This window comes from Syzygium oleosum, unplaced genomic scaffold (assembly GCF_021117445.2).
Source record: "Syzygium oleosum isolate NSW1041296 unplaced genomic scaffold, Sole_v2.1 Sole_v2.11, whole genome shotgun sequence".
Taxonomy (NCBI): domain Eukaryota; kingdom Viridiplantae; phylum Streptophyta; class Magnoliopsida; order Myrtales; family Myrtaceae; genus Syzygium; species Syzygium oleosum.
This window is the reverse complement of record NW_026607495.1, coordinates 3821039-3836331: the sequence shown is the minus strand read 5'-3', so window position 1 is coordinate 3836331 and position 15293 is coordinate 3821039.

Below are 15293 nucleotides of genomic sequence, written 5' to 3'. Positions count from 1 at the left end.
CGATCCTCTCGGTGTCCCGGAGTTGGTTGCAACATCAGCCACCATCTCTGGTGGCTGGAGCTCCTTCGCCGGCTTCATTTTCATCTCGGTTCAATCACCGGCGCTGCCACGGGTGATCTGTCCAGTCAGTGATTCCGGCAATTCCAGCATTCCGGTGTCCTTCCTAGGCGGCCCGAGGCTTGCGATCAACATCCTTAGCCTCATCACGAAGCTGTGGTGGCCGGCTTTCACCGGAAAAGCCACCGGAGTTCAACTTTGAGTTTGATTTTACTTCTTCCTCTTTAGATCGCAATCTTACGCCGATTTTCTTACCTTGTGACGTAGATATCGGGAACTATATTTGGCGCCATTCTGGAGTTCATTGGTAGCCACAATAGCTCATTTGAGCTCAGCAACATTCTTGAACAAGGTAGGTATACTTGGATGTTATTATGTGAAATCGTGTACAGAGAGGTCTGCATACTTGAAATGCTAATTTCAGCTAATAAATGTCGAAATCTTGCGAAGTGATGAACTAGAGAGTCGTAATACACGTCTCAAGCTTAGATTTGATATATTGTATGCCTCAATTGGACTTCGTTTGCTAGGTGAAAATCACTTCGAAAGTTAGGGTCAGAATCTGGAATGTGATGTTCAAGCCTGTTCTGATGATTTCCTGATTGATGTTTAAATCTACGTTCGTTGTTTGAGAAAACTTCCTTCATGAAAGTTTTCAAGAAAATTCAGATCCATTCACTGTCAAAATTTCATAAAATTCCAAGCATATTAGGTTAGGACGATTTGCAACGTCATATAGACATAGTCCTGGTGACAGATGAGTTTCTGACTGACCTTTACGTGTTCTTCAATTTTTATAAATTCGTGTGTTAAAAATATGAAAAATTATTCTTGATGAAATTTCACACTCAGATCAAGAGATTTCCAGAGACATCAATTTCATGAAAATCTGAATTCGTTTGCATTTTCAAAGGAATTTTAATGATTCAGTCAGTATCTGTGTTCAGATCTGATTTTCCTTCCTCTGGAATCCAAAATATGTTTCTCCAAATTTGATAAAGTTATAGTCCTCTTTTGCCAAAATGCAAAACTAAAAAGTTGTTCATTAGGGTCTTATTATGTAGAATGGAAATTTTGAGTGCCTAATAGCAATTTTTTGGGGGTCGATTTGCTAAAAATCTCAGATAGGGTCTTCTCGGGTTAAAACCTGATTTGCAAATGAGTCCTTGGTAAAAAACGAGTTTTATAAAAATTTAGAGGACTTTCTAGTAAAAAATCAAAACATGAAAGTTGTCACACACGGAGAATCCTAACTGTCTAAAACATTTAACGCGGTTTTAATAAATTTTCTTATTTTTCCCGCCATTATTTTGAAATCCCTAACAGAACCGATCCAGACTGTCACCGACGGTAAAATTGTTATTTTCGTGAAAATCGATGGGGAATTAGATAAAAATGGTCTTCTTGACTTTTGATCCTCACGACATAAGCTTTCTAATGACATCTGAATCACTTCAATTTGACATCATTAGGTGGATTAATCACATATGAACAGAAGTAATCCGAATTATACAATAACTGAATAAGTGATCTTCTTATGAAACCCACTTCCCATTGTTTGATTGGTTGAGAAATAAGGCCTATAGGCCTAAATGCATGCTTATTTCATTGCTATGCATGTGTTTGCTAGATGTATGTTAGGCCCGATATATGTTCGACATGTAGCCCATTATAGTCACTTAGAACCCGACTTTAGGGGTTAATCGATATGAGTTACTGTTTTGAAAATACAAATGGTAGCTTGTTATCGTTAACCATTAATCAAATAATGTTAGATGATTAGTGGGTGGGTGAATCGAAATGCATGTAAAGCAAAGGTTGATCCCAAGGCCCGTGTTTGATTAGTGAATTATTTGCACCATTGCTTTTCTTTGGTTGTTCCTTAGTGCATTGTTAGTCGTGAATGTATGTTGTAAATGCAAACACCGACACCCGAGAGGCGATCCATGGAGGGGATAGTCCGAAATCGTAAAAGACCAAAACGATAGACCAATGTCCAATCTGGTCTCAATTTGTGTTCATTTGACGGTAGTGATAGACCGATGTCCGATCCAGTCTCAATTTGTATTCAATTCATTCATTCCCAACCATATCTCGGGTTTTCAATTCGTGTTGTAATAAACACTCGACGAGTTGCAGGTTTTTAATTTCTTGCACTTAGAATTAGCTCGTCTTTTCAATACCTTGGTTGTTTACTTTACGCAATGTCTTTCAATACAATTGAACAATTATTTGTTTCTTTCTTTTCTAGACTAAGATAAGACTAGTTTAGAATCTTAAATGAAAACACAAATATAAGATGCATGATCACTTAGTGAACTAAGGCTTTGGCATGAAAATGGTAAAAAACAAATGCATGACAACTTAGATAACAACCTTAATAAGTTTAGCGGTACCGAAAGTGCGTTAATAGAAATATTAACGTAAGCTAGTCCCCAAACCTATGATCTCTAGTTCTTGCAGAAACCAATACGAAATTCCTGTGTATTGGTTGGGTATTCTAGTTGACCCCTGACATAGGCTAGTGGCGACTCCTAAAAAGGATAAAATCGATCCGCTGTCACGCGAGGTATGGATTAGGGAAGATCCGCATTCATGATTAATGGACCGTACGGATGACTAAAAGATCGACACTTCGGTAAGCCATCTTTTATAATGTGCCGTATGGATTGTTTCATGAACACTTACATCTAAACCCACCTTATCGAGTTCGGCCCTTGTGAGGTAGGTCGTAACAGGCTTGGCGACTCCGTTGGGGACTAGGTTACAAACCTAAGTGGATTAAAGCCGTAATAAACTTGTTGGTTGTTATCTCACTTGTCTACATTTTGTAGCATCGACTGCTCATCAAAGTCATGTGGAAAATGAGGTTAGTCGCTAATCCAGTGTTAAATGTTTTTATAGGTGGGAGTTATAAAGGGAGGCGTGTGTGTCAACCCCTTATTTTGTAGGTGGCGTTCGGATGTATGTTGAATGTATGAGATTATATTGAAAGTGTTGTTTGCTTTAGATTTAAACGCATATTTACTTGCTTTAGGACGACACGATACACCCACGTCCCGCGGTTTAAAACCCCGGATCACTTTTAGGGCACATTTAAGAGGTATTAAGAGTGGAATCCGCATGTGAATGCATGTGGTAATCCATTCTTCAATACCGCTCATAGTGATTAGTAAGAAGTGCACCGACTGACATTAATAGGATTCTCTTCATGTTTTTAGATTGATGTATAGGAATTGTATTCCATGAATTTTGTTGTTAATAGTGAAATTTCTTTCGTATGCACTTTCTTTCTTCGAGATTCCGATGGAATATAGATGGGGTATCTTGGTTAATCACTGCGTGTTACCCCTTCAATTGTATAATTTCTTGTGAAGAAATTTTGATAAGAGATTATTCACATGATATTGGGATCATGAGAATATTTCTTATCTCTATTTCATACAAAGAAAATATAAAATGGAAGGGTTTCATCTCAATCTATTTTCCGTATACTAACTTGATTTTTGTTTTTATATATATACAAGGTACTAAGACTCGGCTGAGACGCGTTCTATTATATGCACCCATCACCAAGCAAGGATGGAAAACGAGGACACTCGTACCCGCGTTATCACCATTGAGAATCAAATGGCGCAAATGATGGCGCTCTTAACTGACCTTTCAAACCAAGTGAAGAACCTCACATCTGTGGCTCCTGCTGCTGTAGCTTCCAATCCCAATGCATCTGCTAATGCACCGATGGCAGATCCTACTGACAAAGGACCTACTGAAGAGGTCCCCATTAATGCTATTCCCACTATTATTGATTTGGAAGCTCTTCCTAAGGAGTCCCCTGCTGTTCATATGGATAAAGAGAGTGTGAGATGCCTTGCAAAATTGGAAGAACGCTTGTGCATGTTGCAAGGTTACCAACTCCGAGGTTTCAATAAGCTGTCATCTTTTACAAAAGTGAAGGTCCTTGATTTTTACAAAGAGCCCAAATTTTCAAGGAAGTACGATGGAACTGGGTGCCTGAAGACCCACTTGAGGTATTATTTGAGCAAGATGGCTAGTTACTCCAATAACACTCCGCTGTTAATCAATAATTTTTAAGATAGTTTGACTGACTCCGCCTTAACATGGTTCATCGAGTTGGATTTGGAGGAATTTTGCACCTGGGAGGACCTCGCAGATGAATTCCTCCAACAATACAAGTTTAATACTGAAATTATTCTAACCCGTGAAGAGCTGGCCCGTGTTGATAAAAGGAGAAACGAAACTTTTAGAGCGTATGCCCAAAGGTGGAGAACTACGGCGTCCCAAGTCAAACCTCTGCTATTCGAGAAAGAGATCATGCAACTGTTTCTTTGAGCTCTGCCTCGAGAATACTTCGAGAAGATGTTTAATAACACTTGCATCAATTTCCCTGCAATGGTTGAACTGGGATAATGCATTGAAGGAATCATGCGAGAGGATCGATTATCTGAGACGACGACTCGCAAATTTACCCCAAAGAAAGATAAGGAGCCAATGATGGAGGTCGCTTATATTCAGAATCTCAATATTCAAAAACCATTTAACACACCAATTCAAAAGTCTGCTATGGAAGCAAGAGGCTCCTCCCGAAATTTTGATCGAAAAGGGAAGGCTCCACAAAGACAATTCACTCCGTTGCCAAAATCTATGTCCCAGTTGCTGCCGATGTTGATTGAACAAAGACTCGTAGCAAAAGAAATCTCGAGAGACAACCTGCCAAAGTTTGCTGGGTTTGCCTTAGAAAAATCTTGCGAGTACCACGTGGGTGAGAGAGGCCATGATGTGGACAACTGTTATGTTCTCAAGGTCAAGATTCAGAACCTGCTGGATAGGGGGATCTTGTCATTTAAGGATGCCATACCAAATGTTCAACAAAATCCACTCCCTAATCATACCGAAACTATTAATGTGGTATTTGGAGACGAAAATGAGAAACTTTTCTTGTTCGATGTGGCAAAGCTAAAGGAGCTATTGACCATAGCTGGATGTCAACCAAATGGAGGAGACATCTCCCGAGAGGAGAAAATGTATTGCCTAGCTAAGATGGCTGCTTTAGGCATAATCTAGCCATTTCAAGGAAAGAAGCCCGAAGAGTCCATCGATACCGCTGTAATCGATTTGTCGTCCGAAAATTTCTTTTGCAAGTTCACAGACGGAGTCTCATGTTCTAAGCCGAACGAGGATGGATATGAGCCAAACGTTGATGAATGTTGGAGTAACACGTATTTCGATACCGATTTGGAATGTGAGAGCAAGAATGCTTGTCGAGATCATGAATTTGTGAAGGAGGCTCATGATAAAGACTTTATTCTGACTGAATGGAACGATAAGGATGACAAAGAAATTCCTTTCGACGCTGATTCAAAATTTGAATGCCAGAATTCCTACTAGGATCGAGAGTTCGTTAGGAAGGCAATCGAAAAGGGCGAAATTCCCTTGGACAGCCGAGTGGTAAATACAATTTTATGGTAAAATACACTCCTCCTTCAAGCGCTTTTAGTGACCCTAAGACTATCGTCCCAAGTGGACGGGGATTTGAATTTGAAGACGATGGCATTGTAGCCATGATTGCTGCTGTTGTGCTTGAATTGAATGGTACTTGTGGGATCCAAACGCATGTTGTGGAACCTGTGGTTATAGATTTAATGGCTGATAGCTTCAAGGATATAAAAATCTCTGATGAGGACTTTTGGGCTTGTTGTGATCGAGTTGCCGTTGAAGAAAGATGAGAATTTGAAGGCAAGAATAATTTTGGTGTATATGACTCCAAGGCAGTTCCTTGGGATTATGAGTTCAATGAGATTGATGCTGTTACTTGGTTAGGCCAATATTTTCCATCTCGTGAAGGTGTCGAGAAAAAGGCCATAACCGAAGAAAAGGTGGAGCAACTCCTCAAGACCCTCAAAACTAGTGAAACAGAAGTGATCAAGCAATTAAGAAAGATGTCGGCTCAGATCTCGTTACTTGAACTATTCAAGTCTTCCGAGAAACATAGGAATGCACTCTTAAAAATCCTTAATGAAGTACATGTACCCAAGACAGTTGAAGAGGTACAGTTGGAGGAGTTCATAGGTGTCATCCTTCTTAAGGATCAAATCTCCTTTTCCGAAAAAGACTTGCCGCCGGAAGGGCGAGCACATTCTAAGGCATTATACATGTCTGTTCAACACTTCGATACGAGAAGATCGAGAGTACTTATCGACAATGGTTCAACTCTCAACATATGTCCGTTAGCAACCTTACGCCGTCTGGGTGTAGGCATGTATAATGTTCGTCATTCTAAAACCCCAGTCAGAGCCTTTGATGGCATGAAGAAGGAAGCTCTAAGAGAGATTGACTTACAACTAATGATTGGTCCAGTTATGTTCACCTAGAAATTTTAATTGCTCGACATCCTAAGTAACTTCAGCTTGTTGCTGGGACGACCTTGGATTCACGCTACCGGTGTTATACCCTCAAGTTTGCATCAAATGATCCGCCTCATTGTGTGTGGCAAGATTATAACTGTTCATTGCAAGAAGGACACTGAAACCTTCGATAATACTGCAATTTCCTACGTGGAGCCAGAACTAAAAGGGGGATCAAGCTACTACTCATTCGAGTTAGTGTCAGTGGCTCATGTGCCCGCATGTACCATCATAAGGAAGCCTCACTATTCAAAGGCGGCCCTTATGTCTAGCGAAGTGCTGATCGAGCATGGATTCACTGTTGGTAAAGGCTTAGGTAAGCTATCCCAAGGAATACTCACACCCATTGAGGTGACCAAGCGAAAGAAACGAGAAGGCTTAGGTTACCAAGATGATCAACAAGGTCAAGGTAATCAGAAAGGTTCGGACATCAAAGGAAAGAGTTACCAACGTGTGCTCCCTCCTCCATTGAAAGATTTCTTCCCTGGACCGCCGAAGTTGCTCCAAGATGAAGAAGTGGATATGCATGCTATTGCCGAACTATTTGATGGAAGCTTTGTGGGTGCCATTTCCGAAAGCTCTGAGGATGATGCACCTATGAATCCCGCTGTGTAAGGAATGTTGCCGTGTTCTACTTTGTTTTTGTTGTAATTCATCTAATTCTCCCCTGCGAGGGATTTCCATTTGTTCATTTCATATGTTGTAATAATTCGGATCACGAACTTTGGATCCAAAACGCTATATGCTGTATGACATTTAATGCATATCACTAAAAGCATTCTCATGTTTTGTTAATAGACGTGTGAAAGTATACCAAACCAGCCCTATGATGATGCTTTGAGGCTTGGGCTTTTGCACGATCTATAGTTTTCAAAACGATTTGTTGGAACGAAAATGTCCAATGATACGAGGACGAGTTTCCCATGAAATTTTCGAAAACCTGGTATTCGAAAGTTTTTTTTCATCACATCAGCATGCATTATGTTTATTATCTTAATATACTAACCATTTTTGGTTGCATCTCAGGCATAACACTTTGCAAAATCATGATAGTCATATACATGGCTTAGATTCATATCCAAAAGATTCTTGTGAATCCGATTATTTTGATCCTGAAAATAACAAAGATTCCAAGGTTATTAAAAGAGAATAGATCCGACATGAAGAATCCAAACCTCCCATTGAAGAGCAAATTGTCATTGTAAATTTTGGTGACTCTGAAAATCCCAAAGAAACAAAAATTGGAGCAAGTCTCTCTCAATTAGATGCCAATCGATTAATTGAACTTTTTAAAGAGTACCAAGATGTTTTTGCTTGGTCCTATGCTGATATGCCAGGTTTGGACCCCAACATTGTAAAATACACATTGCCTCTCGATCCTGCCATTCCGCCTAAGAAGCAGAAGCTTAGGAGGACGAAGCCGGAATTATCCAAGAAGATTGAGGAAGAAGTCATGAAACTGTTGAAAGTCGATTTCATTGAAGTTACTCATTATGTTGACTGGGTTGCTAATATTGTTCCAGTCATGAAAAAGGATGGGCAAGTTCGGGTATGTGTCGATTACCATGACTTGAACAAAGCAAGCCCCAAAGACTATTTCCTATTACCCCATATTGATGTATTGGTTGATAGTACGGCATGATTCGAATTATTCTCCTTCATGGATGGTTTCTCTGGCTATAACCAAATTCGGATGAAGGAAGAAGATAAGGCTAAAACATCTTTCATCACCCTATGGGGAACATTCTGTTACAAGGTTTTGCCCTTCCGCTTGAAGAACACAGGGGCAACTTACCAAAAAGCCATGGTGACACTATTCCATGACATGATGCATAAAGAGATTGAAGTTTACGTCGATGGCATGTTCGCTAAATCAAGACAAAGTGAAGACGACGTCGAAGTCTTGAGGAAAACTGTTTGATCGACTTATAAGGTTTAAATTGGGCAAAAGGACACTATAAGTGCCATAACTTGTGTACGGTGCTCACTTTGGTGCCATAACTTTTTTTCGGATCACTTTGGTGCCAAGTCGGAGGAAAAACGATTACTTAAGTGTCATAACTTTTTTTTGGATCACTTCAGTGCTAAAATTTTTGAAAAACAATCACTTAAGTGCTAAAATTTTTTAAAGACGATCATTTAAGTGTTAAAATTTTTGAAAAACGATCACTTAAGTGGCAATCTCCGGCGAGACTCCGGCGAGCCACGTCAGCTTCAGAAATTAATAAAAAAAATGCCACGTCAGATTTCCGGCGAAAAATTGTGTACGGCATCGGAGTTGGCACTTAAGTGATCGTTTTTCAAAAATTTTAGCACTTAAGTGATTGTTTTTCAAAAATTTTAGCACTAAAGTGATCCAAAAAAAAGTTATGGCACTAAAGTGAGCGCCGTACACAAGTTATGGCACTTGTAGTGTTCTTTTGCCGTTTAAATTGAGGCTTAACCCTGCAAAATGCATATATGGGGCAAAGTTTGGAAAGCTTCTTAGATGCATGGTCAATAATAGGGGCATCGAGATAGATCCCTCCAAAGTGAAAGGCCTTTGAGCTGCTTTTGGATTGAATCCGAGCCACTTTAGGACATTTGTATCATGCATCTGATGCATACATGACATATTTCCATATTTGTTCATTTTGCAGGTACTCAACTATGCCTCAGGGAGGCTATTCTAATTCCCAAGGAGTCAACCTCAAAAAATAGTTCCATGAAATCAATCTTCTCCCTAGAGCTTAGGAAGTAGATCCTATTTGTGAGGGTCTTTTCTGTCCAAAAGATATTTTAAGTTTGAAATTTTGTCAAAAAAAAAAAATCCCCAGAGGAGTTAGCGAATCATTATTCTTAAAATCATTTCCAAATGATTTAACCAAATGATCTTTTGAAAAAATAAAAAGGGACTTCTTAAACGTGCCGAATGGAAATGCCTTGGATGATAAAAGGCAAACCTTTGACCAAACACGTCCCTATACACATTTTGAGAGAATTGAGCGAAAAAATCATGTCCTAGGACGTAGGGTTCGTTCACGCTGAATACATGGATTGAAGTGATAAAATGCATTTCACTTCTCTATCCTAAACACTCACTTTATCCTTTGCTAGCCACTTTGAGCCAAATAAGGAGAACTTTCAAAATACCCATGTCAAGAACCACCCCACAATGGAGCAAAATAGGAGGTTTTAGTTGATCATTTTTGGAGCAGAAAGGTTAAGAAATATTTCATTGCTTTCACTTGCATTAATCTTCTTGTGTTAGCTCCAGGTGAATTCTGGCGGAAGCTCAAGAGCTCCAGGTGAATTCTGGCGGAAGCTCAAGACATCCCAAAGTGAGGAAGAGCATTCATTTCGCTACCCTAAATACAATTATCCATTGCTTAACCAATTTGAGCCTAATGCAATTCTTTTTGAAACCTGAGTGGTGATTATTTCCCCACGCGCTGGGGCAATGCATGTGATTTTCCACCAGAATAAAGTGCTGGTAAAAAGATAAAAGCATCTCAAGTGTCTTAGATACTCAAAAGAAAAGCAACGAATTCAAGAATAAGAAGTCTTTCCCCTTCTTCCAAGCAATAGCCAAGGAGCTTAATCAGATTTTTGTGCTGAAGTCTGACCAACAGAGTGACCTCATTCTTGAACTGTTGCAGACCTTGATTAGAACACCCCTTAAGCCTCTTCACAGCAATGTCTTGTCCATTTTCAAGTTTGCCCTGCAGTCAAATTTTCATTTGCAAGAAACAACGTTTTTCTCCTTGTAGTGATGTAATTCCCAAATAAACATTGACAAATTGTTTTTTTTCCAGCTACCCGATACACTTTTCCGAATCCCCCTTCTCCAAGCTTATTGCCTTCTGAAAAGAAATTTGTGGCAGCCCTGATCTCGCTTATTTTGAACCGTAAGCTTTCAGTTTCGACCTCATCTTTTGCTGAAGAAAATGCAGAGCAATCAACATGAGATCTCCAGGATCCGATAAAAAAAAAAATCAAAATTTTCTTGTTCTTGACATGCCATTTGGGCTCTCTTTATTATTTAATGTTTCAATGCCAAAAGGCAAAGACTCACCTTCATCTCTTTTCGCTATCAGGAGTACGAGGACGCTGATAACAAGTACTGCAGACACACTTGCGGAGACCGCAATGATCACAGTCGTCGTTGAATTGCTCTTTTCAACTGCAAGAGCAAAGCCCATAATGTTTTTTGATCATTGCTCACTGATTTCTAAGTAATATACTGGAGAAATTACTAAAGCGCCAATCTGAATGCGGCAACGAAACGCATGTTGCAAACATATAACAAGAAGAGAGTACACACCACAACTTATGGAGAGTATTAAGATTCGAAATTTATCACATTATGTTTTTTCTTCACTGCTCACTGATTACTAAGTAATACACTTACGGCGCCAATCTGAATGCGGAAACGAAAGGCAGGTTGCAAACACATAACACGAAGAGAGTACGCACTACAAGTTATGATGTGAAGTATATACATCACGCCACTCTTCGATAACTCAAAGGAGAGTTATTCGGATATCTGGATTTTGTCATCTTACCAAGTTTCGTCTAATGGAGAGTATTGAGATTCGAAATATATCACATCATGTAAGCAAAAAAAAAAAAAATATATGCAAACACCGTGTACCTAACTCCTAAACAAGAGCAAATGTTTTTTTTTTGTTTTTTTATCATTGCTCATTGATTACTAAGGGCGCGAATGACAACATTTCTCTTTCCCGGCCTATTTCTGGCTAGAAATTAAAAAATCTATTTCTTTTTCCCGGAAGAGTTTCTAAGCAAAATGTAGCGTTTGATAATGATACAAAATTTTTATTGCCGGAATAAAAATTGTTTGATAATGACGCAAAATTTCTATTCCCGCCGGCCGTTGAACGGCGGCGACGGCGACAACAAGAGGCTGCCAGCGAGCGGTGGCGGCGGACGGCCGGCGGACGAGTGGCGGTGGCGATGGGCACTGGCGGATGAACGGCCAGTGAGCGGTGGTGGTGACGGGTGGCGGTGGATGGGCGGTGGGGGGTGGCGGTGGATGGTTGGACGGCAAGCGGCGGTGGCGGGCGGCGGCGGCGGCTGGCCGGCAGCTAGCGGCGAGTGGGTGGCGATGGGCGGCAAGGGTGAGCAACGAAAGAGAGTTGTTATTTCTATTTCTGTTTCAGAAACAGAAAAATAAAATATTTTAACTTCTTATTTCTGTTCCAAATCTATTTTTGATCCAAAATTTGTCCCAGAAATAAAACAATGAAATTATTTTACTAAACGGATTTCCGTTTCAAATCTATTCCCAGAAACAAAAAAAAATAGAAAAACAAGGAAACATAATAGTTATTATTCGCATCCTAGTTAAAACACTAGAGAAATTACTAAAGCGCCAATTTGAATGCGGCAACAAAACGTGTGTTTCAAACATATAACAAGAAGAGAGTACAAACAAGTTACGATGTGAAGTAACTTGTGGAGAGTATGAAGATTCGAAATATATAGCATCATGCAACAAAAAAAATATTTTTAAATTATTGTTATCCGCTAAACAAACGAATCCTAAAATATTATTTCAATAAGTATAAAGGAGGACTCTTAATGAAATAAATGTACTATGTCTAAGCTAATAAAATTATGTCACCGGAAAAATACAATCATTAAAAAATTAATCACATGAGATTTATAAGAATATCATCATCCTATATCAAGTATCTTTGCCGAGAATGTTCCTTTAGCACCGTGAATTGGATTTTTGCCAGTGTTCCCCACACTATCACCGTCCCCACAATATCGTATGTAACGATTCGAACACGGGTTTTGGGGTATATGGTTTAGTGTTTTAGATTTAGGGTTTGGGGTTTATGATTTGAGTTTTGACATTTTGGGTTTAATGTTTTGGGTTTGGGGTTTTAGGGTTTGGGTTTTGGAGTTTGGGTTTTGAGGTTTGGGGTATAGGGTTTAAAGTTTAAGGTTTTAGGGTTTGGGATTATGGGGTTTGGCGGTTTGGGGTTTTAGGGTTTGGGTTTATGGCTTTAGGATTTTGGGGTTTAGTGTTTCGGGTTTTGGGTTTTAGGGTTTGTGGTTAGGGTTTTAGGATTATGGTTTTAGGGTTTGGAGTTTATGGATTTAGGGTTTTGGGTTTAAGGTTTTAGGTTTCGGGTTTAGGGTTGAGGGTTTAAGGGGGGGTTTGGGGTTAATGTTTAGGGTTTTAGTGATTCGGATTTTGGGGTTTAGGGTATAGGATTTATAGTTTAGGGTTTTAGGTTTTGGGATTTTGGGGTTTGGGGTTTATGATTTAGGGTTTGAGATTTTACGTTTTAGGGTTTGGGTTTATGGTTTTAGGGTTTGGGATTTAGGGATTCGGGGCTTGGGGTTTAGGATTTTAGTGTTTTAGGGTTTGGGGTTTAGAGTTTAGCATGATAATATCTTGTGAAAGAGAGAGTTGATCTTGTTTCTCTTTTTGTTCATGGGAACAAGAAGTAGATTTTTTTACTTCTTGTTTATGTTTCAAATCTATTCCCTGGCCACTTTTTTATTCTGGGGAACAAAAAATAGAAAAAAAAGAGACGTTATTAAATAGGCCCATAGACTATTTGATCGCAAGAACTATCATCTGTTATAGTAACAAGATCACTATCACCTGCAAACTCCACCGAAACTCATTTACTCTTGTACTTCAGATAGTCTCTCTTGTAGTGCCTTACCTCATCATAACATCAACCATTCTGGACATTGGACCTCTATATAGAACAACTCTTCCATGTGCTACTTTCAGACTTTATATGTTTCTCTATTTCTAATAACCAAACCTTGCATCGTATGTCATGCCCCGAACCCCATCGAGTACATGACATCTCTCTTCGGTTGAATCAGTGCGACGTCCCAGGAAACGTCGCCGACCCAAAACGAACCCATCGAAGTTTAATCGTGGCGGCAACAACAAACACCCAGATAATGATTTACCAGGGGTACTAGGGAGAGTAAATTGCCAAACCACCAAATCTTACGATATACCTCGATTTAAGTACGATATCCATTTACAATATAAACTTATGCCACAACCGCCATGAACAAACCACAAAGCAAAATATGCACACTGAACTACCAAACTGCAAACCACTGATATCACAGAAAGATCAGTAGCCTGGGTAAGCACTACACCAAAATGGGACACTTCCAAACTCTTCCTCAGCTCCAAAACTAATCCCTACGCCCTCTAGATGGCGTCCACTCTGACTCACTCTCTTCGGAATCCTCATCCGAATCTTCATCAGGCACATGCTCATCCGATGACTCCGAATCGGCCTCAATCTCGATCGGGTATTCAACAACATCATGATCAGTGTGCATAACAATCCCAAAACGCTGCGGCGGCGGCGACGGAGACGGAAGGTTCATGGCTCGGGCGGGTGCTCTGAAATAGTTTGGTTGATACAACCATGAGACACTTCTCAATAAGTACACAACCTAAACCTTATCTAGGCTACCACGTATTCCAGACAAGTCTAGACACCGAATCAAGCCACACACAAACAACGTCCACACAATCGTACTTACCTGATTCTCAATACACGCAACCTGCACATTAGTCTTACAATATCACTATTCCACTCACATGCATGTTCTAATGACATTTCATGCATTTGTTCCCGTTTCATCACATCTTTTCCACCCCACTCGCTAGTGACCCGTGTAATGGTACCGCCTCAGGTTCACTGCGACCAACTTATCACAACACTCCAGGGCCCACGTAATGGTACCGCCACAGGCTATGTATCTTGCCCGCGTAGTGGTACCGCCTCAGGCTCAACATCCGTCACCTAGTGCACAACCCGTGAAATGGTACCGCCTCAGGTTGGCTATATTCACAACACTTCTCGGCCCGCGTAATGGTACCGCCTCAGGCTGTGTATCTTGCCCGCGTAGTGATACCGCCTCAGGCTCAACACCTACTACCTACGACACAACTCGCGTAATGGTACCGCCTCAGGTTGGCCGTCTTCCGATAAAACCGGGCATCGTCCCGCGTAGTCATACCGCCTCAGGACGGATCAATTCCTCGCGTAATGATACCGCCTCAGGGATTTCCATTATCACACGTACCGCACCACACACGATTTCTCACTCATTCACATGCTCAACACTCACATGCCAACGTATTGGCCATTCACACTTGGCCCATGCACGCATCAAACCACGTATTTCTCATGCTCAATAAGCATCCAACACGGCCAATTGACAATCAATTCAATTCGGCCCGAGCATGCACATAACAAAGCACATTTCAATCCATCAAATCACGGTACAATAAACACACAAGGCCACTCACGGGCCCACAAACACAGCCACGTTCATAGGCATAAATTCGATATTTCCAAGCATATTAAACACCACAATCCAGCCACACTACCACACACCAAACCGACACCATTTGTCCTTAAATCGAGCCCTAAGCTCGTCAATTCCATCCCACAACGTCCGACACTCTATTCAGTCTCACTCCAGCCTCGAAACATCCTCATTTCATCCTCAAATCAACTCATATAACACACATTCAAGCATAAATTCCAATCACGAGGGTAACAACTATTCAACCTCGACACCTCCACCATGCCGCTCATAAAAAATGAACATCCATAGAATCAGGGTAAATCTGGGCAGTTTACACAGTGACCGAAATCCCATCAAAATAAATAGTAAACGAACTCCGAAAATTCTAAATTTTGAATATATCATAAAAAACATCTTGATAATAATTTCTTATGAAAAACACGAAATCCGGTTCAATCTGCAATCATGCCTTTTTGTCCCTCGAAATCAGACCAG